Genomic DNA, 23,410 nt, shown 5'->3' with positions numbered 1-23,410 from the left:
CTAGATCTGGGCCTAGGATGTATCTGAGCTGGTGACCCTGCCAGCTCTTCCTCACCCACACCACCAGCGCCAGCTCTCCTGCCCTGCCCCAGCTAGCCCATCCAACCATGCTACAGCTAGCAAGGGACAGGACCAGCTCTCTAGCCCTCATGCACACTGGGCTGGCTCATCCACACTCATGCCTTCAGGACTGACTCTACTATGCTGCCCAGGTGAGGTGCAGGCCTGCTCTCCAAGGGAGGAGAAAAAGGACATATCTCCTCATCCCTGCTGTCACACAGCAGTCATGTTGCCGGACCAGCTCTCCCATGCTCACACCTCAGGCATGGCTCTCCTGTGCCCCTACCACCAGGGTCAGCTCTACTGTGATTCCCAGGTGAGGTGCGGACCCTCTTTCCTGAGTGCTACAGTAGGTGAGGGGCAGGGACAGCTCTCCCACGTTGATGACAGCTCTTCTGCCTGCTGTAGATTGCAAAGGATACTGAGTGTGGAGGAGAGTATCTTTCCCTCGTCCATGCCGCTGCCTGGGGGATGAGTGGCAGGGCCCACTCTCTAGGTATCGCAGCTGGCTATGGGTAGGTTCAACTCTCCTGCTCTCAGGATCCCAGGGCCAGCTCTTCCATGATGCCCAGGTGAGAGGTGGGGCCAGTTCTGCACAGCTCTCAGATGTCAACATGTCCCTGGGCAGTAGCCCAGACCAGGGATGCCCTCATGGCCTTTGGTGGTAAGAGATCCCTACTGCTGTAGGGCTGTGGACACAGTTCTCCCCAGGTGGCAGCACAGGCCAGGACTGCACCGTGGTCCCAGATGGTATCAATACTCACATCAGGCTGCTCCTCATTGCCCTCAAGACTCCAATTGTGCCTCTCTTCATTATGCCCACATCCTTCTGTTTCTCTTTTTCTTCCATTTCTCTACCACTCACCTGTTCCTCTTGGTGTTGCTGGGGTGGTGGTGGTCTCTGAGTGTCAGGAGTGGTCTCAGGAGTGTTATGTCCTGCCTCTGCATTAAGACTCTGGACAAGAGTCAGCACAGGCATGGTCTGCCCCCACACCCAGGCCTGCAAAGTTATCTCAGGCTAGCTTCCTCTCTGGGCCCCATAGCACCAGACTGGTGATCATCTTGGTGTAGCCCCATGCGGAGTCCTGCTCACTCCCCACCCTGGAAGCTTGTCCAGGCCTACAAAGAGCTGTACTAGTAGTTGTCTCAGGCTAGCTCCTGTCCCGGCCCCCCTGGTACTGGATTGGTGGTCATTCTAGGCTTACCTTTTTCAGGGAACGTTAGGCTACCAATCATTCAGATGTTCACAGGTCTGAACACTGAGCATAGGTATAATGTTTCTCCTCTCTGCCACCTACTGACGCACATGTGACACAGCAGCTGCCACACTTGCAATGCTTCTAGGGGCAGGATTGTTTTGGTATACTTTTTCGATTTAGGATGATTTTTTTCTTTAAGACTTAGGAGTGAATAGATCATGGAAATAGCCAAATGGGCCCATTTGCTCCAAATTCTGGCCACTACAGGGCAGATTCTGATTATAAATAAATACAGAGCTTGGGAATAAACACTAGTTTTAAAGCTGCATGGTCTGGAGTTAGTCCTGCCTCCACACTTGTTATATGTGTGACTGTTGAGGCCTGCCCTGTCCCCAGCATAACTGTAGTCATTTTGTTCCATGCCTACCAGCTATTTCACATTGTTGCTGTAATATGCCTTCCAGTCATTGACAAAGAAAAATAACTTGACTCAGAGCAGGGTCATGCTGATGATCATATATCCTGTTATGTTCTGTATGAGGTTTGTTAGTCTTAAGAAATTCCACAAAGCTTTACATAGAACTCATTGAACGAAAGGTCAACATGAACTGTTATGTCTAAAGTAGCTTGAGTCAGAGCTGACTACCGGGCAATGTTTCCTGCACGTGCTTATTGAAGTTTTAGCCTTTATAGGCTGACAGAGAAAGATATTCGCTGTAGTCCCAGCCCCCGAATGCTGAGCTATAGTCCTGATTGATCAGTCTTAGGATGTGTGTCCAATAAACTATCCCTGTCTGACAGATCAGTGGTTGTGGGGCAACTCCTGGACCCCAACAGTGGCCAAAGCCAGAACTGTGTTATTAGCATGGTGTTAGGAAGCTAACTCACTTCACAGGGCTTCACAGGAAAAAGAGAACTTACATGTCACTGTTTCCTTGCTTTTTAGTGAATTATTTCTCCTTTCAAATTGGAAGAAACATAGTAGGTTCAGGTTGGCTGTGAAGTCGTATGAGGAATATACCTATCAACCTGCAGTGTTGTATGGAAAAGCCTTCCAGCATTCTACTAAATATTGCTATTTCAACTGAGCAGATAGATATGGGTTTAAGCTAAACAGTTTTTAGACTGCTTATTTAGTGTTCTAGAGGTGCTTCAGACTCCAGGAAACTTCTCTACTTGGAAGCTTCAGTCTCTTCTGAACTGGATGGAGTTGGGTTCATGAACCCAGTGGTGGTAATTTGGGTAAAACCTGTCTTTCTGTAATAATAATAACAACAATAATAACAGTTGACAGTGAAGGATTTTGCTGTATGTGTGAAAGAGCTAAATTATCAAAATCTTTCTAGTTTTAAGGAGATACATTAGTGCATGGAGTCCTCTCTGTCAAATGCTTTGATAACTAGGAAAGCTAAGTATAGGCATGTAGCAGACTATCTATAAGCTAAGTGTAGCCCTTCCTGCTCAGTTTTCCTTTGGCCTTTGATCTATGTCTTTGTAGTTCCTCCAGTTCACTTGGCCCTTATTCTAACTGTGGCAAATAGGATGTTAAGAAACATGGAGCAAGCAAGAGTCTGGAGAAAATCCATGTATCTTTCATGTCTGTGGCTTTTCTGCTGGTTGAGAATATACTCTTGCTAAACTAATTAATGGATAAGAGATGTGTACCTGTGAACACATGGAAGAGAGCCAGTTGCTCAGCTAAAGTCATCATAGACAAGTCTGCAGACAGCTGACCCCCAGGCCAAGAAGCCAACATGAAGAACTACAGAGATTCTGCCAGTCTGGGATTGGCTACCTATTCCAGTACATTCCATTGAAGTTATAGTACAACTCTAGACTAATTGTTTTAAGTCATTGGATCGTGAGGTGGTATATTTCATGGCATCTTTTTCTGGTTAAGAATTAAAAATTGTTTGGAAACTAAAATGCTCCAATGGGTAGCTATTCTGAGATTATTTCACAGGCTTTAGTAAATACCTCCTCTCTTGCATATCTTTCTAGGCAGCTTTCTGTTAAGGCAATTTTGAATATAAATGTATTTGGTAAATTAATACAGCACTGTTTTTCTTTCTCCTAGCTAGTTCCCCAGTAATGACATAGGGACCAAGATTCATTTAATCAAGCTTCACCGCAATACCTGGGGAGTCATTTATCTATATTAATCATATAAACGAATTTGGCTACTTCCCAGCCAAAAATGCCCCTAATATTTGCATTTAGGGTTTTCCATGCTCCAGATGAACTCTCATGATGTCTCCTCTCTTGCTCCATCTCTCTCTCCCCATTCTCTGGCTGGCAGAAGTTCCACCCTATTCTCTCTTCTGCTCAGCCTTTGGTTGATCAGCTTTTATTGACAAGGCAGAGAATAAATGGTAAGCATTGTTTACATAAACTTGAGACATGTGGTTCTTGACATAAGCATTACAATGCTGTATCTGTACTGAAATACGATATTGGGACAGAGAAATGAGCATTTGAACAATACAAGGATAAACTTTACACAGTGCACAAAACATTATGCCTATAGCTTTCTTCTTCACAGGAGGCCAACATATGTAGGCAAGATTTACTTCTTAGATGCTCTCTATTGAAGGAACCATATAGACTGTTAGCTGTCCCACAGACTCCCACTCTCTTATTACATCTTAAAGTTGAGTCTAAGACTGTATTCCTACAAGTGCAGCTAAACCATTTATCTCTACATGTTTTCTTTTTAATCATTATGTCAGAAAGAACAACAATCTACAAGATACCTGTATGTCAAATTCTGGAACTTGTGAATGTGTGACCCTCCATGCAAAAGAGACTTTAAGATTCTATGAAATGAATGATCTTAAGAGAGAATCATGCTGGATTAGGGAGTGGTCCAATATTTATTGCATAAGAAAGATTCAGGAAGCTCAAAGACAAAATGAGTTGGGGTTAGACATGGAGCAGGGTAAGAGAATTAGAAGATGCCAGGGTGTTGACTTTGATGATATTGAGGAAAGGGCCACAAGCCAAGAGATTTGGGCAGCATAGGAGTGGTAAAGGGTTCATAAAGAAATAGATTCTCCCCAGATCCTCCAGAGCTGAATGGTAAAGACATTTGTGAAAGCTTGTTACTGAATCAATGGCAATCTGATACCACTTATATCCACATGTTATATCTGTACAGTAAACTCTGTGACCTTCCTGGCAGTGCAAAAGCCTTACGGAGAATCTACAGGACTCAGTAAGGCTTCCTCAGATGAGGCACAAGTGGGGCCACACCATGGGAGCCTTTTCAAACTTTACAGAAAGGACAAGCCACAAACCTGTGACTTATCTATAATCCATGCCTTCTGTGACTTTCTGTTCAAATGTATTTAGCTTTTGGTAACCCTCTGTCCTACATTTGGAAACCCCAGTCTTCTCTGATTTGGAGTTGGTCTATGTACCCTGTGTCAATAGTTTAAAGAAAATCAGTTTTGCCTTCCCTTTACGCATGTCTGCTACTGTTTTTCTGTGATAATAAAGGATTTTGCTAATGCATACTTTGAGACCTTTGAGTGGGCACCATGCTTAAGATGACTTTCCCTTTTCCTTGGTCCTTGGTCTTCTGTTAGTTATCCTTACAATTCTGTTGTACTCGCCTGTGTTAAACTAGCCACACAGGCAATGAATTCAATCTTGATCTCTGTTACAGCCACAATTTTCTCTTTACAAAACTAAAAAGGGAGAGATGCGGGAGGCACAGAAATCATTGCACTCATAAATGAGCATAAGGGAAACCTAAAGTGTTAGACACACAAGTTATTCCTTCAAATGAAGGGTCATAAAACCTGTTATTCACCCAGAAGGCAGACAACAGACACGAGTAATAGCCTGGTGATCTTTGTGCTACCTTCATGGTCATAGTCCACATGGAACCCTCCCCCAGACCCTTGTTGTAAGCATGTTTTTTTCCAGTCAATCCGTAGAACCCATCTTTTAAAGGTGTCACACGTACTTTATAAAGAGTTTCAATGTAGTCACGTTCAATCTTTATTTAGCTTATTTTGTGCGTTATTGTATACTTGGGTTGAGTTAATTATCACCAGGAAAGTTTTCAACAAATTCTGCTGTCTTTAAATATGCTTAAAATAAACTACTTGGGGTCAGACTCCTGAAGTTTTAACTAACACTGTCTACTTACTCATGTTTCTGGACTGCCTTCTTGCTTCCCACAGATCTTTCCTCTGCTGGCCGTGGTGGTGGCAGAGACACTGCACACTTCTATATTGTGGATGGAAATCACTGGAAAGAAAATGTTTCTGTAGGTTGATTTGACTAATTAAAGTTCCAACGATGTGACAAGATTGGAACGTTCCAGTTCTGTAGCACAATTTATCTTGGGCGATCTTTAATCTACTAAATAGCCATTCATTGGCCAGCTCTATGTCAGATCTAACATCCTGACAAAAGATTAAAAACTTTTGGAATGTATTGATGGAACTCTGTTCTTCACCAAGGCTAAGAATACTGTCAGATAACATCCAAACTCTAGAGTGGTTCTCTCAGTCTTGCATCTGCTTCTCAGACATCCCTATCAATTATTTTTTAATGTTTTGATTTATCACTTTCTTTGTTATGGTGCCATAAAACTTTATAAAGTTGTTTCTGCACTGGAAATTGTATTTGAGAAGACCTAAATCTATGTTCCTGGATCATGCCCAGTCATGTTTTGCTCAATAATAAACCATAACTTTTATTCTTTTGAGGTGAGAGATGTTTTCATTTGTCAACAATGTTATGATCATAGAATAATTACAAGTAAATACTCAAAATTTCACTTCCTTGAAAATAGGTTTATTCTAGATTTACAACTAAAGTATCTTGGTAAGGTTGCAGGGGAGATATATATGTTCAGTTCAGGTATTCATGCACATCAGGTGTTCCAAGGCATAACTCATGGAAGATAAAAAGAGAAGGCCTTTGATGGGGGCAGAGTGAGCCCCATGTGCAGTGTCAGAAGCCAGCTCTGGTGTCTTGAAGTGACATTTTGCTTCAAGCCAATATATCTGACACTAACGGCAGTAAAAGGCCTGTCCAGAGAAAAGCAGTCACCACATCTTGAGAGTTAAGCCCTATGACTTCAACTTTCTTTGTTGTAATTGTGAAATATTAATGAAACAGTCACTACCTCTTACAGACACCTTAGCAAAGGCAGAAACACGCCCCGGCTTTGCATAGATTCCCTCATACAGACTCAAAACATCCCCTGCCCAAATGAGAGATTTTCTTATTTACCTTTCACACCAGAGTGAACTGTCATCAAAAGATAACAGGACAGGATGGCAGGGATGAGCAATTAGTAAGTGGTAAGACTGGGATTCAGTTCCATGCAGTCTGGTACCTAATCAGAGTGAATAGACCTAGACTGCTACCCCTCAAGTGCGATGAGAGGAGCCGTGTATCCACATGTCCACCAAGTCAGTCATCCTCTGCTCATTCAGTTACATCATTTCACTCTTCATTTTCATCCCTACAAACCCTTCAATCTGTTCACCTTTCTCTCTGAAATTGAGGAATTTCAAGGCGTCTTTTTAAAAATTATTACACACACACACACACACACACACACACACACACACACACACACACACACAAATACATAAATATAACCTGTTCTGCCCATATATTACCTGTATGTATATGATTTCAGACCTGACCATTTGGTATTGGAAAGCCAGTGGGGTCATCCTATGTGGAGAAAATTGCTTCTTCTGCTCTCGACATTCCCTAGTTGCCCACAGTTCCTTGTCTAGGATTGAGGTTCCTTAAGGTTTCTCCCCATCCATATTAGCATGACCATTGGTGTCATCTTTGTTCAGGTCTTGTTTAGGCAGCCATGTTCATGACATGGCTTGTAGCAGAGATAGGAGAAAGCTTGAATGTAGGGAATGGGGTATCTCTTTCGATTTCCTGGTTGTTTACAGTAATATTGGAATATAGGTACTGTTCAGCAGCCATTTGAACTGGTTATCTGCTGGAGCCTAGCCCTGGCAATGGTGAAATTCCACAGAGGAGATAAGGAATCAAGGAGGGAGAAGTGAGTCAGGCACTGGAGTCAGGGGATTCTTGCAGCCTGACTGACTGGCAGTCAGGGTGCTTGCTTCTTTATTTATACAGAACTCAGTAGGCAGTGATAGATTATGTTTTTCCAAAACTCAGATCATGTCATTTTTATTCAGCACATGTGTTTTAACTTCCTCTTAGTCATAAGTTTAGTCATCATTGATAAACACTGACATAACAGAGTTATCTTTTACAATCATTTCCCCTCATTAACCCCATAACCAAATTTTTGAGAATCTAGAGGCATATTTTGCCAAAGCATGACAGCCCATTCTCAGGCTAGTAGCTCTTGCAGTTTCAAGGGTATTAGACAGAAAGAAAATCTCCATGCCATCCTGGGTAGACTGTCATGCTCCAAGCAGTACATTATCAACTTCTAATGGTCAGAGTACTAATTATTATTTGGCTCAAGAAAAATCTTCAGGCCAAAGCTGCTGCAGTTATTATTCAATTGCTGCCATAATATAATGTTTATATCCTTGTAGAATTCATTTGTATGTCTAATCTTGGGGTTCTTTTGTTCCTTGGTCTTAAGACATCACAGTGGCCTGTATAAGATAACTTTTTTGAGAAAGGGAGTCTTAATACTTCATTCTCGTATCATTTTTTTTTTTTATTTAGAGAATACTTTATTAGTTTTTGTAATCAAACCCACGTAGATAAAACCTTACATCTCCTTCCTTGGAGGTCTCACCATTTAAATGTACCAGATTTGATAACGTGTTGGTAAGGTGGGGTCTAGCTTGTCTCCACTAGGTCATCTTCATATGAATCCAGTGGTTATACGGTTTTGTTTTAGGGATACTTCATTTTTTGCTGACATTCTCGTATCATTAATCTACCATTCTTTGTTCATCAGTATAAGCCCATGTGTGGGGCAGAGATAACTGGCTAATCTAACTTTGTTGCTGTGTATCGTTCTTAAGGGGCATAACATATGCAGCCCCTAATCTTATATACTGCATGATTGCCTGAGTGTATAGTAAGAGGAGACTTTTAACCTGATCTGCTGCCAAATCTCTAGTTCCCTTAAACTTGTTTACCTTTTAAAGTTTACTTTGTTCTGATTATCTTGTTCCTGAGTAAGCACAGGGGCAGACGTTCCAAGAATATCTTGGAGCGTGAGCCTCATAAGGAGATCTCTGTCCTCTCTATGTGAGACACAACCTCCAGGGTACAAGGAAGATCTTCCAGTAGGCCAGATAAGGATATCTTCCTAAGGGCAGAGGGGATAATATACTCAGGACTTTCTTGGGGAAGCTTAGAAGCAGTGCTCCTGGGAGAAGGTGTAAATGATCCAAAAGAAAATTTCCATCGACCTAATATCTCAAGTTGTACAAATATTTAAAACCCCCAAGCATGCAACACCTGGAGAGCAAGATGAAAAGTTGAAGACCACACGACAGCAATTGCAACACTCGGCTCAGCTTTGCTGGATCTTTGTTAAGCAGCTGTGTTGGCTTTATGATTTTTGCTGTTCCCATTAGGTATGGCTGTACCGGTTATCAAAGGGAGAACAATGTTTATAAGATACAGGGGGTTATTTTAATTTTCTTCTATCTGTTGAGACTTGCTGTGTGACCAAATATATGGTCAATTTTGGAGACAGTTTTGTGAGGTACTGAGAAAAAGGTATATTCCTCTGTGTTTGGGTGAAATGTTCTGGAAGTATCTGTTAGATCCATTTGAGTCAAAACATCTGTTAGTTTCATTATTTCTCTGTTTATTTTCTGTCTGAATGACCTGTTTATTGGTGAGAGTGGGGTCTTGAAGGCTCCCTTTATTAATGTATGGTGTTTGATGCATGATTTAAGTTTTAGTTATGCTTCTTTAACAAATGTGGATTCCCTTACATTTAGGGCATAGATGTTCAGAATTGAGACATCATTTTGGTGCATTTTTCCTTTGATGAGTATGAACTGTCCTTCCCCATCTCTTTTGATTAATTTTGTTTTGAAGTCTGTTTTGTTAGATATTAGAATGGCTATACTAGCTTGCTTCTTAGGTCTATTTTCAAGGAAAATCTTTTTTTATTTAAGTTTTATTGCATTATAATGAGGAAAGCTACAGGATTTCAATTTATCTGAATTTGTTAACATTTAAAAACATATTTTAAGTAAATAGAATTAAGTCACATTCTTGTTTCCCTTTTGTACCCCAACTCCTCCTAGAGACTCCCCTTCAATACCTACAATATCTTTTTTTTGTTATATTATTTAAAATTTATAAAATATAACAATAAAAATGAGTATTGTAAAAGTTGATTGATGTAAAACAACAATCAATTTAACAGTCTTATGTAGATGCTTGTCTACAGCAATACTGAAAATACATGTTTTTCTCAATATAAATTTTAAATAACTCCAAACATATTAACTGTTTATTTCAAAATGATACATCACTACAAGTATTTTCTTAAATGGACATAAATATATAAAGTCTTTTTGTTTGTTTGTTTTATATTTACTAGAGCTTAAAATCTTGGCTCTTACTGTGGTACAAGCCCAAAATAAGAACAATTTTTGCACATTGGATTTCATTGTAATAAGGCTATACTTCAATGACCCTCACATCACCAAAGGTTTTACCTCTATCATAGCTAAGTCAAGAATTGACAGTTCTGTTGCGTCAAGGAATGAATTGTAGGCATGATTTTTGGATAAAGACTTCCTGCTATGGTCAAAGCCATTTGACTTGAGTGAGTGACTTTATTCTCAGCCCACAGAGAACAGGTTACATTCATTTATGAAATGGTGTGTGTATTAAGATGGTCTATCCGTAAAGTCATTCACCAACTGTTTCAAGGAACAATGGTTCTGCTTGGAGGGTGGCACAGACATTAGGTAAGGGTAAGAATTTTGTTCATTGGCTGTGATAATTTGGAAAAGCATTCATCTCAGAGAAAGAGTAACTTATAAAGTCCTCTTCTTCAAACTTGATACAAGAGTTACAAATGTCAAGCAAAGCATTCAATCTCATTCTTTATTGTTCTCTTACAAGCCATCTTCCAAGTTAATTGTTAAAAGTAATCAGTCTTTTGGGTATATAAATATTCTTGAAATATGTAAGTTGTTCTGAAAACCATAGTATAGTGTAAAAACATGAAATAAACAATACTACTAATAGAGAGGCTGAGATAGGAGAAGCAAGATTTCAAGACAATTATATTGTACACAGTAAGACACTGTCCTGTATAAACAAGCTAAAAGTGTATATGGATTGTGCAATATTGGACCTATTTCTCCAGTTACCAAATTAGAGATACCATTGGATGACAGTCAATAAATTTCTAATTCCTCATATTTTTAGATTTCAATCAATTACAATATGTTTGTAATATTAATTTTCATATTAAGATATTAAGAAAAAGTAATTGTTACTTCCTGTTGTTTTTGGTGTAAGAGGTGGAATTAGGTTTGTGTGGGTTTGTTGAAAGATTACCTTCTTGCTTCTTCTAGGGTGTAGTTTTGCTCCTTATGTTGATTTTTTCATCTATTATCCTTTGTAGGGCTGGATTTGTAGAAAAATATTGTGTAAATTTTGTTTTGTCATGAAATATTTTGTTTTCTCCATCTATGGTAATTGAGAGTTTTGCTGGGTATAGTAGCCTGGGCTGGCATTTGTGTTCTTGTAGAGTCTGTATGACATCTGCCCAAGATCTTCTAGCTTTCATAGTCTCTGGTGAGAAGTCTGGTGTAATTCTGATAGGCCTGCCTTTATATGTTACTTGACCTTTTGCCCTTACTGTTTTTTTAAAATTCTTTCTTTGTTTAGTGCATTTGGTGTTTTGATTATTACGTGATGGGAGGAATTTCTTTTCTGGTCCAGTCTATTTGGAGTTCTGTAGGCTTCTTGTATGTTCATGGGCATCTCTTTCTTTAGGTTAGGGAAGTTTTCTTCTATAGTTTTGTTGAGCCCCATTACCTTGGGAGTCTTCATTTTCTTCTATACCTATTATCCTTAGGTTTGGTCTTCTCATTGTGTCCTGGATTTCCTGGATGTTTTGGGTAGTAGCTTTTTGCTTTTTGCGTTTTTTTTGACTGCTGTGTCAATGTTTTCTAAGGTGTCTTCTGCCCCTGAGATTCTCTCTTCTATTTCTTGTATTCTGTTGGTGATGCTTGCATCTATGGGTCTTGATTTCTTTCCTAGGTTTTCTATCTCCAGGGTTGTCTCTCTTTCTGATTTCTTTACTGTTTCTATTTTCATTTTTAGATTCTGGATGGTTTTGTTCATTTCCCTCCTCTCCTGTTTGATTGGTTTTCCTATAGTTCCCTAAGGGATTTTTGTGTTTCCTCTTGAAGGGCTTCTAGCTGTTTACCTGTGTTCTCCTGTATTTCTTTGAGGGTGTTATTTATGTCTTTCTTAAAGTCCTGTATCATCATCATGATAAGTGATTTTAGATCTGAATCTTGCTTTTCTGGTATGATGGTGTGTCCAGGACTTGCTATGTTGGAAGAATTAGGTTCTGATGATGCCAAGTAATCTTGGTTTGTGTTGCTTATATTCTTATACTTGCCCCACACCATCTGGTTATCTCTAGTGCTATCTGCTACCTGCTGTTGCTAAATCTGACTGGAGCCTATCCTTCCTGTGATCCTGGTTGTGTCAGAACTCCTCAGAGTCAAGCTGTCTCTATGATCCTGTGATTCTGGGATCCTGTGATCCTGGGCTTGTTAGAGTACCTGGGAGTGGAGCTTCCTCTGCGTGTTGTGGGACTGGCTGTTGAGTTTGCACTCAAGGTCTACTCAGGGCACCAGCCAGTCCAGACAGACTGGAAGAAACCCGTTGTTCCACTGGGCTGGCAGAGTTCCTTTGTGCCTGGGTCCTGCTGGTCCCAGTTGCTCCAGGTATTGCGACAGATGTTGTGTCCTCCTCACATCTGATCCTGGGCATGTTAGAGCGCCTGGGAGTGGAGCTTCCTCTGGATGTTGTGGGCCTGGCTGATGAGCTTGCGCCCAAGGTCTGCCCAAGGTCAAGGAAAATCTTTTTCTAAGGCCTTAATATGAAGTAATGTCTATCTTTGATGTTGAGATATATTTCTTGTATATATGGGCAGAATGATGGACCCTGTTTGCATGTTATTTTGCTAGTCTGTGTCTTTTTATTGCAGAATTGCATTCATTGATGGTGAGTGATTAATGACCAGTAATTGTTAATTCCTGTTATTTTGATGGTGGTGGTGGCAGTGGTAGTGTGTGTGTGTGTGTGTGTGTGTGTGTGTGTGTGTGTGTGTGTGATTCAGGCTCTGTTTCCCTACCCATAGTGGTGTCACACCCAGTGGAAACTGGGAGAGGAAGCACTGCAGGACATGGGGGACCTAGGAGAGTTCAAATGACAATGAGCTTAGTGAAAACAGACTCTCAGGAGGACAGCTTCATTGAGAAAGCTCATTTGAACGGGGTGAGGTATCTAAACATTTTTGGGGGTGGTGGTGGTGGTGAGTAGAAGCTGTCAGGCTGAGTGTACCTCTTTGGCTGGGGCCAGCATGCTGGAGATGCCTCATTTGCATAAGGAGGCATTCAAGGTGCTGCTGGACTGATCTTATTAGAGGAGAGGAACTTGGCTACTGGGCTACATGACCTCCTCCTCTAGTGGCACAAAGTTAGGGGCACAGGTCTAAGTGCATCAAGACACACAGGCCTAGGGTAGGGCTGGTCAACTCTATTCTTGTTGATCTTCAGCTGTGTGTGTGTGTGTATGTGTGTGTGTGTGTTTTCCTTTTTGTTTCGCTGGCGTACAATTACTTAATTTCTGTGTTTTCTTGGGTATAGTTAAGTTAACCTCTTTGGGTTAGAGTTTTCCTTCTAGTATCTTCTTTAGAGCTGGATTTGTGGATAGATATCATGAATCTTATAGATTTTTTTCCATCTATGCTGATTGAAAGTTTTGCTGGATATAGAAGTCTGGGCTGATGTCTGTGGTCTTGGAGAGTTTGCAAGACTGTTCAGGCCGTTCTACCTTTTAGAGTTGAGTGTAATTCTAATAGGTCTGCCTTTATATATTACTTGGCCTTTTCCCCTTGCAGCTTCTAATATTCTTTCTTTGTTCTGTACATTTACTGTTTTGATTATTGTATGGCAGGGGGGACTTCCTATTCTTCTGCACTCTATTTGGAATTCTGTAAGCTTCTTGTGCATTTATAGGCATCTATTTCTTTTTTTAAATTTTATTTTATTCTTTTGTTTTACATTCCAGTCTTTATCCTCCTCCCAGGCTGCCCTTTGACTGTTCCTCATCTCATACCTTCGCTTGCTGCCCCCCCCACTCTATGTCTCCAAGAGGATGTACCCACACCCACCCCGCCAGACCTCCTCACTCCCTGGGGCCTCAAGTCTCTTGGGGGTCAGATGCATCTTCTTGCACTGAGTCCAGACCAGGCAGCTTCTGAGAGATTTCAAGGGTCCAGGTTAATTGAGACTGCTGATCCTCCTACAAGGTTGCTGGCTTCCTCAGCTTCTTCCAGGTTTTCCCTAATTCAACCACATGGGTCAGCAGCTTCTGTCCATTGGTTGGGTGCAAATATCTGCATTTGACTCTCTCTCTTTTTTGTTAATTGGATATTTTCTTTATTTACAGTTCAAATGTCATTACCTTTCCAGGTCTCCCCTCCAGAAACTCCCTATCCCATCCTCCCTTCCCTTGCTTCTATGAGGGTGCTCCCTCACCCACCCACCCACTCCTGCCTTTCCATCCTAGCATTCCCCTACACTGGGACATAGAACCACCACAGGACCAAGGGCTGCTAATCCCACTGATGTCCAACAAGGGCATCCTCTGCCACATAAACAGCCAAGGCCATAGGTCCTTCTATGTGTACTCTTTGGGAGCTCTAGGGGGTCTGGCTGGTTGACTTTGTTGCTCCCCCACGGAACTGCAAACCTCCTCAGCTCCTTCAGTCCCTTCTCCAACTCCTCCATCTGGGGCAGTGGTGTCATACACCTTTAATCCCAGCATTTGGGAGGGAGAGGCAGGTGGATTTCTGAGTTCAAGTCCAGCCTAGTCTACAAAGTTCTGGGACAGCCAGGGCTACACATAGAAACCCAGTCTGGAAACAATCCCACTAAAATCAGGGACAAGACAAGGATGCCAACTCTCTCCATATCTATCTCAATGTAGTACTCAAAGTTCTAGCTAGAGCAATAAGACAACAAAAGTAGATCAAGGGGATACAAATTGGCAAAAAAGAAGTCAAGGTATCACTATTTGCAGATGATATGATGGTATACATAAGTAACCCCAAAACTTCTACCAGAGAACTTCTATAGCTGATAAACAACTTCAGTAAAGTGGCCGGGAAGAAAATTAACTCAAATCAGTAGCATTCCTTTATACAAATGATAAACTGGCTGAGAAATTAGGGAAACAACACCCTTCACAACAGTCACAAATAATATGAAATATCTTGAGGTAACTTTAACCAAACAAGTGAAATATCTGTATGACAAGAACTTCAAGTCTCTCAAGAAAGAAATCAAAGATCTCAGAAAATGGAGAGATCTCTCATGCTCATGGACTGGCAGAATTAACATAATAAAAATGGCCATCCTACCAAAAGCAATCTACACAATTCCATTGATCAACACAATTCCCATCAAAATCCCAATTCAATTCTTCAAAGACATGGAAAGAGCAATTCTCAAATTCATCAGGAAAAGCAAAACATCCAGAATAGCAAAAACAATTCTTAACAATAAAAGAACTTCTGGGGGCATCACCATCCCTGACCTCAAGTTATACTGTAGAGCAATAGTCATAAAAACTACGTGGTATTGTTACAGAGACAGACACACTGATCAATGGAATAGAATTGAAGACACAGAAATAAAACCACACACTTACAGACACTTGATCTTTACAAAGAAGCTAAAAATATACAATGGGAAAAAGAAAGCATCTTCAATAAATGGTGCTGGTTTAACTGGCAGTCTGTATGTAGAAAAATGAAAAAAGGCATCTATCTCTTCAGGTTATGGAAAATTTCTTCTGTGATTTTGTTGAAAATACTTTTCGGACCTTTGAGCTGGGAACCTTCTCCTCCTTTTATTCCTATTATTGGTAGGTTTGGTTTTTGCATTCTGCCCCAGACTTCCTGAATGCTTTGTGTCAGAAACTTCTTACTATTAACATTTTTTGACTGACATATCAATTTCTTCTAGCATATCTTCTATATCTGAGATTCTCTCTTCAATCTCTTTTATTTTGTTGATGATTTTTGCATTATGTAGTTGCTGTTCACTTACCTACATTTTTCATCAGGATTCTCTCAGTTTATGTTTTCCTTATTGCTTTTATTTTTATTTTCAGGTCTTGAACAGTTTTATTTATTTCCTTCAACTGTTGTTTATAGTTTTCTGGATTTCTTCAAGAGACTTACTCATTTCCTCTTTAAGGGCGTCTCTCATCTTCTTAAGATTGGACTTAAGGTAATTTCTGTGTACTTTAGCTGTGTTGGAATATCTAGGGCTTGCTGTAGTACACTAACTGTCCTTTGGCCATACCGTTGTCTTGGCTATTGTTGATTATGTTCTTATACTGGGCTCTAGTCATCTGGGCTTGGGATTATTATAGACCTTGGTGCTGATTTCTGTGTATTTTTTAGATGGATGATTTTTTTCCCTTTGGTTTCTGTTTCCTCTCTGGTCTTCTAGCCTGAGTGTGCTGAGTGAGGCTTTAGGTCCAGTAGGGTGTCTCTGCTAGGGTTATTGTGGCCTGTGTGACCTCTGAGAGTTTGGGTGCCAACACTGCCTCTTGGATTCCAAGTACTTGTGTGACCTCTGGTGTTCTGGGTACCTGCTTGGTCTCTGAGTTCCTAGTCTTGAGTACCAGAGTGTGACCTTTGGTAAGTAGAAGTCATCTTCTGCCAAAGTTGTGGGCCAGAATATAGAGCCTAGGGGAGGAGTTGCTTTTGGGGACTGTTTGGAAGGCGTTAAAGAGTGCTAGCAGGCAGTTGGCTATGTTTTATTTGGGGTCCCTAGAACAGGCCTGGCCTCAGATAAAGCAGAGTTGTGGGCCAGAATATGGACAGGAAATGTTTTTATATCTTTTGTGATTTCTTTTTTGACTCATTCATCATTCAATAATGGGTTGTTTTATCTCCATGAGTTTGTGTACTTACTAGAGATTTGTTTGTTCTTGCTGTCAAGCTTTACCTCATTAGGGCCAGATAGGATACATGGAATTATTTCAAACTTTCTGAATTTATTAAGATTTGTTTTGTATTACCAGGATATCATCTACTTTAGAGAAACTTCTGCATGCTACTGAATAGAATGTATATATTCTTTGGTGTTTGGGTTCAATAATCAATATATACCTGTCAAGTCCATATAATGTATGATGTCATTTGATTCTGATGTTTCTCTGCTTACTTCTTTTTGTACCAACATTCCATCTATTGGACAGTTTTTATGGGGACACCAAGTTTCCAATTAGAAATAAGGGTGTTATCCTTGTGGATTTTCCCTTATATGTGGCTAGTGTTTGTTCTCTTCTAGCTTCTAATACTTTTTCTTTGTTCTCTATAATTAGTGCTTTAACTATTACATGTCTTGTCTACTTGGTAGTCTATGTGCTTCTTGTGTCTGTATGGACATGTCTTTCCTTAGTTTGGAGAAGCTTTCTTCTAGAATCTTGTTGAAGACCCAGTCTATGCCATTGACCTTGGACTCTTCTCCTTAGTCTACTCCTGTAATTAGAAGATTTGGTCTTTTATAGTGGCCCACATTTTCTGTATATCCCTTTTTTGGGCTTTAAATGTTTTTCACATTCTTTGCTCATTTCATCTATATACTCCACTTTACCTTAAAGTCTTGACAGGTTATCCTCTGCATGATTTGTTCTACTTCTAAGGCTTTGTCTTGAGTTTTCTAGTTGTATTGTTGGGTTTTTCAGTTCCATCTAGTCCTTTAATGAATTCCATTTTGAAATACTGGATTGTTGTGGTCATTTCCACTAGCCTTATGTTTATTTTCTTGGGCATTTGCTTTCTAAGACATTTATTTTTTTTGAGTTCACTCTCTTTAAGTTTCTTTGTGTCTTCTTTAAATGATTTGAGTTCTTTGGTGAAGTTTCATCTGAGGTTTATGATTGTTCTTTTAAATTCTGTGTGCTGTGGTTCATCCAGGTCAGAGGTTCTCCTTGTCGGTTTCAATCATTTTTAGAGGGGTCACCTAAGACCATTTTGAAACACAGATATTTACATTATAACAGTAGCAAAATTTTAGTTATGAAGTAGTAACTAAAACAATTATATAGTTTGGGGTGATTCCAGCATGAGGAACTACATTAAAGAGTTGCAGCACTAGGAAGGTTGAGAACCACTGCGCTAGGTAATTCCCATTAGTGAACATTCCTATAGTGCTAATGGATTTGAGAATTACTCAGTATCCTGCTATCTTTCCTGTAATTTCTAATAAGCAGGCTCATCTGTTCTGTCATTAGCTATTAGTACTTTGAGAAATCTGTGGTAAAAAACCATTGTATATTAATCAAAACAAAATTGTTAGAAGATTTTAGTTCTAGCCCTTTGAAAGTATCTATACACTCTAAGGTAGCTCTGGGCATGAGCAAAGCAGTGTGACTTCTCCTTCTTGCTTTAGTGAAAGTGGGCATTGACAGGTAGCTTCTAAGTAGGAGGATCAAGATAAAATATAAGATAAGAAGATTTGTGACATTGCCATTTAGAAACAAGGAGTACTATGATCAAAGACAAAGGTGACAAGGTTTATTGACTACACAAGAATGCCACAGGTATTGCAGCCAAAGAACAAAGTTGGTGGAAGCCAACACTGAATGCTCAGTCCTGCTCAATGCTCCAGTGTTCTCGTTGCTGTGCGAGGGTCAGTTTGAGGGCTTCTTTACCATCTCTCCCACTCATCAGTGTTAACTATTATCAACATGTGTGGTCGAGATTCCTTTAATCTTTCATATATATGCCTCTTAGTACATTAGAAATAAACATTATCTTCAATGTAAAAGGCTTATTTAATTATTTCTAAGGATTTTTAAAATTCTAAAACTGAGAAAAGTATGCCTCTTTTGTCTCCACTATTATCTGTGTAGGCCCATGTCATAGGCACAACATGGACAAACCAAGTGTGGTATTCCCAGTCTGGGTCAAGACTTCCTTACACACTGTATTTTACCTTGTTCCCAAGGAGTGTCCCAACTCCAACACAACTTATAAGTAATAAGTAATAATAATATATAAGTTATAATAACATATTACCTATTATTTATATAAATAATTTGTATGTAAACACTTACATTTAAAACAAACATAAGCAAATATGTATATTAAATAACTAGCTCTTTTAATGTGTCTCTATTCTTGTTTGGATAGTTCCTTTCTGTCTCAATAACATATCTCAAGCTCTCACAGGTTTATCTTGGCCTCAGCTTTAAACCTGCCCATTTCTTTAAGGAGACCTGATAATGTTTGGTGTGACCATTTATTTTGAAGATAAGAAGCTAAATGTGAGTTGTGTTTAATGAAGCTCAAACATTGCTGTTCCCAGGATATTATCAGCAGAGCTATAGAATAAGTTCTATACACATTATCTATGGACAGAGCTGGGAAAATAATCTATATATACATAAATGCACATATACACACTCATTTTTTGAAACATACATCATGAATTAATGCAAATAGTGTTATATATGCTGATGCTTAGAGCCTTCAACAAAATCCTGACCTTTTTAAAGGAGTTTTTTTAGGAGCCAAATTCTATGTAAAAGTCCCCCTAATTCTCCAGATCTTCAATTTGTTCCTATTTTACCTTTTAAATGAATTATTTCAGTTTCATTTACATTTTCGTCACTTTCGGCTGGAAGTCCTTGGGACTTTTAAAATATTCCTAGAGAAGGCACATGGGAGTTGAATGGGTAAGGAACCAATGATGCATCTGTTTGTAGTATTCAGTGCTTGTTTTCTCTCAGTGTAAAAATACACAATAATAAAAAGCTGTCACAATGCAAAAGTAGTGGAAACAATGGTATTGTCCTGGGAGTCTGCCTGCTCCTACAGGGCTAGTGGAAAGAAGCTGGGCACTAGGACACTAGTCAGGCTAGCACATGCCAAAACCAATGTATATAAATATGAAGCCATCTTAAAACTCATAGGGAATCTCAAAAGAGGGGGCAGGGACAACAAAGTTTCACGTTTCAGGATTTCTGATTTTAAAATTTCTTATAAAGCCACAATAACCATAACACACTGATATGGACAGAATAGAACACATAACTAAGAAATAATTCCTTCTTGATTCCACATGAATTTTAAGAAGGGTTGAAATGAGGTTATTCAGTGAGAACAGTTTCTTCAACAAATTATGCTTGGAAAAGATCCATACACAAAAGATTTAAGTTGGACCCTTATCTAGTAGTATCTACAAAAATAACTCAAAACAGAAAGTTTAAATTTAAAGCCCAAACTTAGTAAACTTAGAAGTAAAACAGAGCAAGGTTTCATGATTCTGAACTCAGCAATAGATTTTTTCGATGTGACACCAAGGGTGAAAAAAATAAAAGAAAAAGGGCAACAAGCTGAATTTTAAGAAATTTATTTTAAATCTCACAGATCAAAAGCCAATATCAATATGTACAAATGACTGCCAAGAACATAAAAAACACTTAGAATTGCTACTTATTAGGAAATTGCAATTCAAATTACAGTACAAATTCACCTAAACCCACAATGTTGGTTAAAAGCATAAAATATCAAGTGTTGTCAAAGATGTAGACATCTGTGTACTATTATTGGTGGGTATGTAAATAGTACAATCCCCATGGGAAACAGTATGATGGTTCCTTAAAACATTAAATGCAGAATGATCATAGCTCTTCCAATTTTGGGTATACATATCCATCCAAGAGGATTGAGAGCAGAGCCTTGAAAAGATGGTTGTAGATTCATGTTCATAACAGCAATAGTTGAAATGTAGAGGCAATTCAAATATCCTAGATAGATGAATGGACAAAAAAATATGGTCTCTCTCTATAATGAGATGTTACTACATCAATGAACCCTGAGTACATTATACTAACTGAAATAAACCAATCACAAAAGTACACATATGTATGTGAGATAACTAAAGTTGTCCATTCATAAGGACAGATATAGGAATGGCTGCCAGGGAATAGCAAAGGCAGAAAGGGGAGTCACTCGTATTATGGGTAAAGTGTTTCAATTTTATAAGATACAGAGCTCTTATACAGATGCATGGTGGCTATGGCTATTCAAGTGTGAGTGTACTTGATATCACTGGAGTATATACAACTTAGAACTATAAGTTTCATCATATGTATTATAATAGCAAAAAAAAAGGGAAAGATTTAATGCACACATGCACATAGCCATGGAATATTGTTTTAGTGCAGACTTCTCAGCAATTCTGGTGTGGTGGTGATCCAAAGATCACTCTTAAGCAGCAAATGTACAATGAGCAGGAAAATAGTAGCAATGGCTTTGCTACTCAGTCACACGTTAGCCACAGCCTCCACTGGGTTGGCTGTTCAAGTCTACTTAATAGATGACAGAGTTGTCTGGAATACATTGGTTCATTTTCCTTGCTTCATTATTATGAAATTTCTTGACAATGGACTGTAGTTTTCATAGGCATTTCTAGAAGAAGTTAAGGATGAATCACTTAACCTTACAATGTCATGATAGACATGTTTATTCCTATTCTAATCCCACAACTGAAGGATTATTTTGGTGATGGAGACACTAAAGTTCTAATAAATGAAGTAATTCATTCAAGGTTTCACAAGTACTTACAGGCTAGGTTTAAAGTCCTCACTGTCTTTAGCAAGGCCTGGAGAAGGAAGAGTCTCTTAGATTTTCAGTCTTTGCCCAAATTATTGGTTATGTCTAAGCAACAATTGTCGTATGGAAAACCATTGTGCATAGGATTGTTTTGGCAAGAATTTAAGAGACACCTGGTAAAGTTTTCATTGCAAAATGAATCCTGGCACTAAAGTTGCTGCAGGACTGGGTAAATCCTCTCTCATTGAGGCCAATCAATTAGGGGAGCAGGATCCACAGTCAGGAAACAGGGTCAAGGAAAGCCCCCCATTCTAGTTGTTGGGAGACTTGCATGGAGACCACGCTGCACATCTGCTACATATGTGAGGGGAGCCTACGTCCAGCTCATGCATGCTCTTTGTTTAGTAGTTCAGTCTCTGTGAGCTACCCAAGGTACAGGTTAGTTGACTCTGTTTGTCAAGGACAAACAGCTCAGAAGGATAAATTAGAATGCAGATGTCTCTTGCCACCTCAAATACCACTGAAGTAGATGGTATGCTTTGTTTATTAGAAGATGAAGGTCCTCAAAATAATTCCAGGATGCTACCCAGTGTTGTTAGGTCTTGCATAGGCAGCCATATATTGTTGAATCTCGGGTGTAGCTTCCCTAATACATAGAAGACACAATCTTGCATCAGACTTTCTGGTCCCCTAGCTCTTACAATCTTTCTGACTCCTATTCCAAGATGTTCCCTGAACCTTAGATGTAGGGATTGTATTGTAGACACAACAAGCAGAGCTTGGCACCCAACTTTCAGTTGTCACCCGATTTGAACCAGTTACAGCTTTCCGTAATGGTCTCTGCTGCAAAGGGAAAACTCTTGGATGAAGGATGAGAGCTGCACTTGTCTTCAGTTATAAGAATTAAGTATTTAGAATTCAGTTAAAATGCATACTTGTTTAGGAAAATGGTACTAGTAGTTTCTTTTCTAAGATCCATGGCTTCAGTAGCCATAAGTTTTTGGCTAGGTTTCCAATATCAGACATGGCTTTGCCCCTGTTGAGCAGGCCTTAAGTCCAATCAGATGGGTATTGGTCATTACCAAGAGATGGGTGCCACCATTGTACCTTTAGGTGTATCTTGTTATGCTGGTCATTGTGGTTCATTATGTGTCACATCTGGGTAGGACTATTGGTTTTATCCATCCTTGGAAGTTTGCATACCTTCCAATATTATGAATAGTCTTCAGAGAGGAGGCTGGCTTTAGGGTCGGGTCCAGCTGGCTTCCTCTAAGGCCTGTGTGTGAAGTGTATGTGGTGTCTTCAGCAGTACTTATCTTCATCTTCTGGGAGGCAACTAAGGGCAACAGTAATAACCTACAGTGTTTTGGTAGACCTTGGACTCAACTGCCCTGACCAACTAGTTACAAGAGAAGTTTTCATGCCTGGAACTGGAGTCTTTGTTAGATAATGCATGGCTCTTTGAAGGAATATTTCAAATGAGAGTTTTGCTTCCTTAAAAAAACCCAATTATCTTATTGAATGTTTGTGTTTTAATCTCAGGTGTGGGATAAGAGCTACTTCACAGCAGGTGATTATGATTTGCCTAATGCACTAGCAGGGGTGTGATCATTGCCAACTGCAGATAGTTTAAGTCTGGGGACTCTGGAGAGGGTGTACATGGGACAGCCCTGAGAGAGCCTGTGGAGGCTGCTGCTGCCCCTGCCATTGCTGCTGCCAGCTGCCATTACTGCTTCAGCTGCTGCTGCTGCATCTGCTGTTGTGTTTGCTATTGCTGGATTGCTGGTTTGATGATTTACTGGACTGCTGGATATTCTGATGACAAAGATTTGAATTGCCAATGTCCCTAATTAGCAGAAAGTAGCCTATAGAGGTTTACGCTCCTTTCCCCTCTAACCTTCTTTCTCTCCTATCTAGTCCTGGGGGATTGGAAAGGATTAGGTTGGAATAAGGGTTGGAAGGGAGGTAGAGGTATAAGAACCCAATAAAATAGAAAAAAAATATGCCAACAAACGTTAGCGTCCCAAGTGGCAAGATTTATGCACACACATGTGGGTTAAAATGTTTTCCAGTGTCTGGCCCACCATAGGGCCACTCATGGAGGCTGACACTGGAAGTTTTGACTGCGTACACCCCAAGCTATTTAGGTGAGCATCTGCAGGACCCTGCTCCAGGGATGGGGAAGTTCAGTCTGAGATCTCTAGGACCTGCCGGAGTTGGGCTTGGACTCTCCAGCACTACAGACACCGCTGGGTGCTGTGGAAGAGACTCTGAGGTCCTTGGGCCGCATGGAGACCAGGGACAG

At 39.9% G+C, this 23,410-nt stretch overlaps 1 non-coding gene across 1 annotated transcript; it reads right to left on the bottom strand.

The window, feature by feature from the left end:
- Nucleotides 1-1,276: 1,276 nt before the first annotated feature.
- Nucleotides 1,277-1,411, bottom strand: LOC116081329. Its single transcript, XR_004114826.1, has one exon. It is a non-coding gene; the product is annotated as a small nucleolar RNA SNORA17 (small nucleolar RNA).
- Nucleotides 1,412-23,410: the final 21,999 nt, after the last annotated feature.

The sequence above is a fragment of the Mastomys coucha genome, unplaced genomic scaffold, assembly GCF_008632895.1.
Source record: "Mastomys coucha isolate ucsf_1 unplaced genomic scaffold, UCSF_Mcou_1 pScaffold6, whole genome shotgun sequence".
In the NCBI taxonomy this organism is placed as follows: Eukaryota; Metazoa; Chordata; class Mammalia; order Rodentia; family Muridae; genus Mastomys; species Mastomys coucha.
The sequence above is the reverse complement of the archived record's forward strand: the minus strand, read 5'-3'. Positions and strand labels throughout refer to the sequence as shown.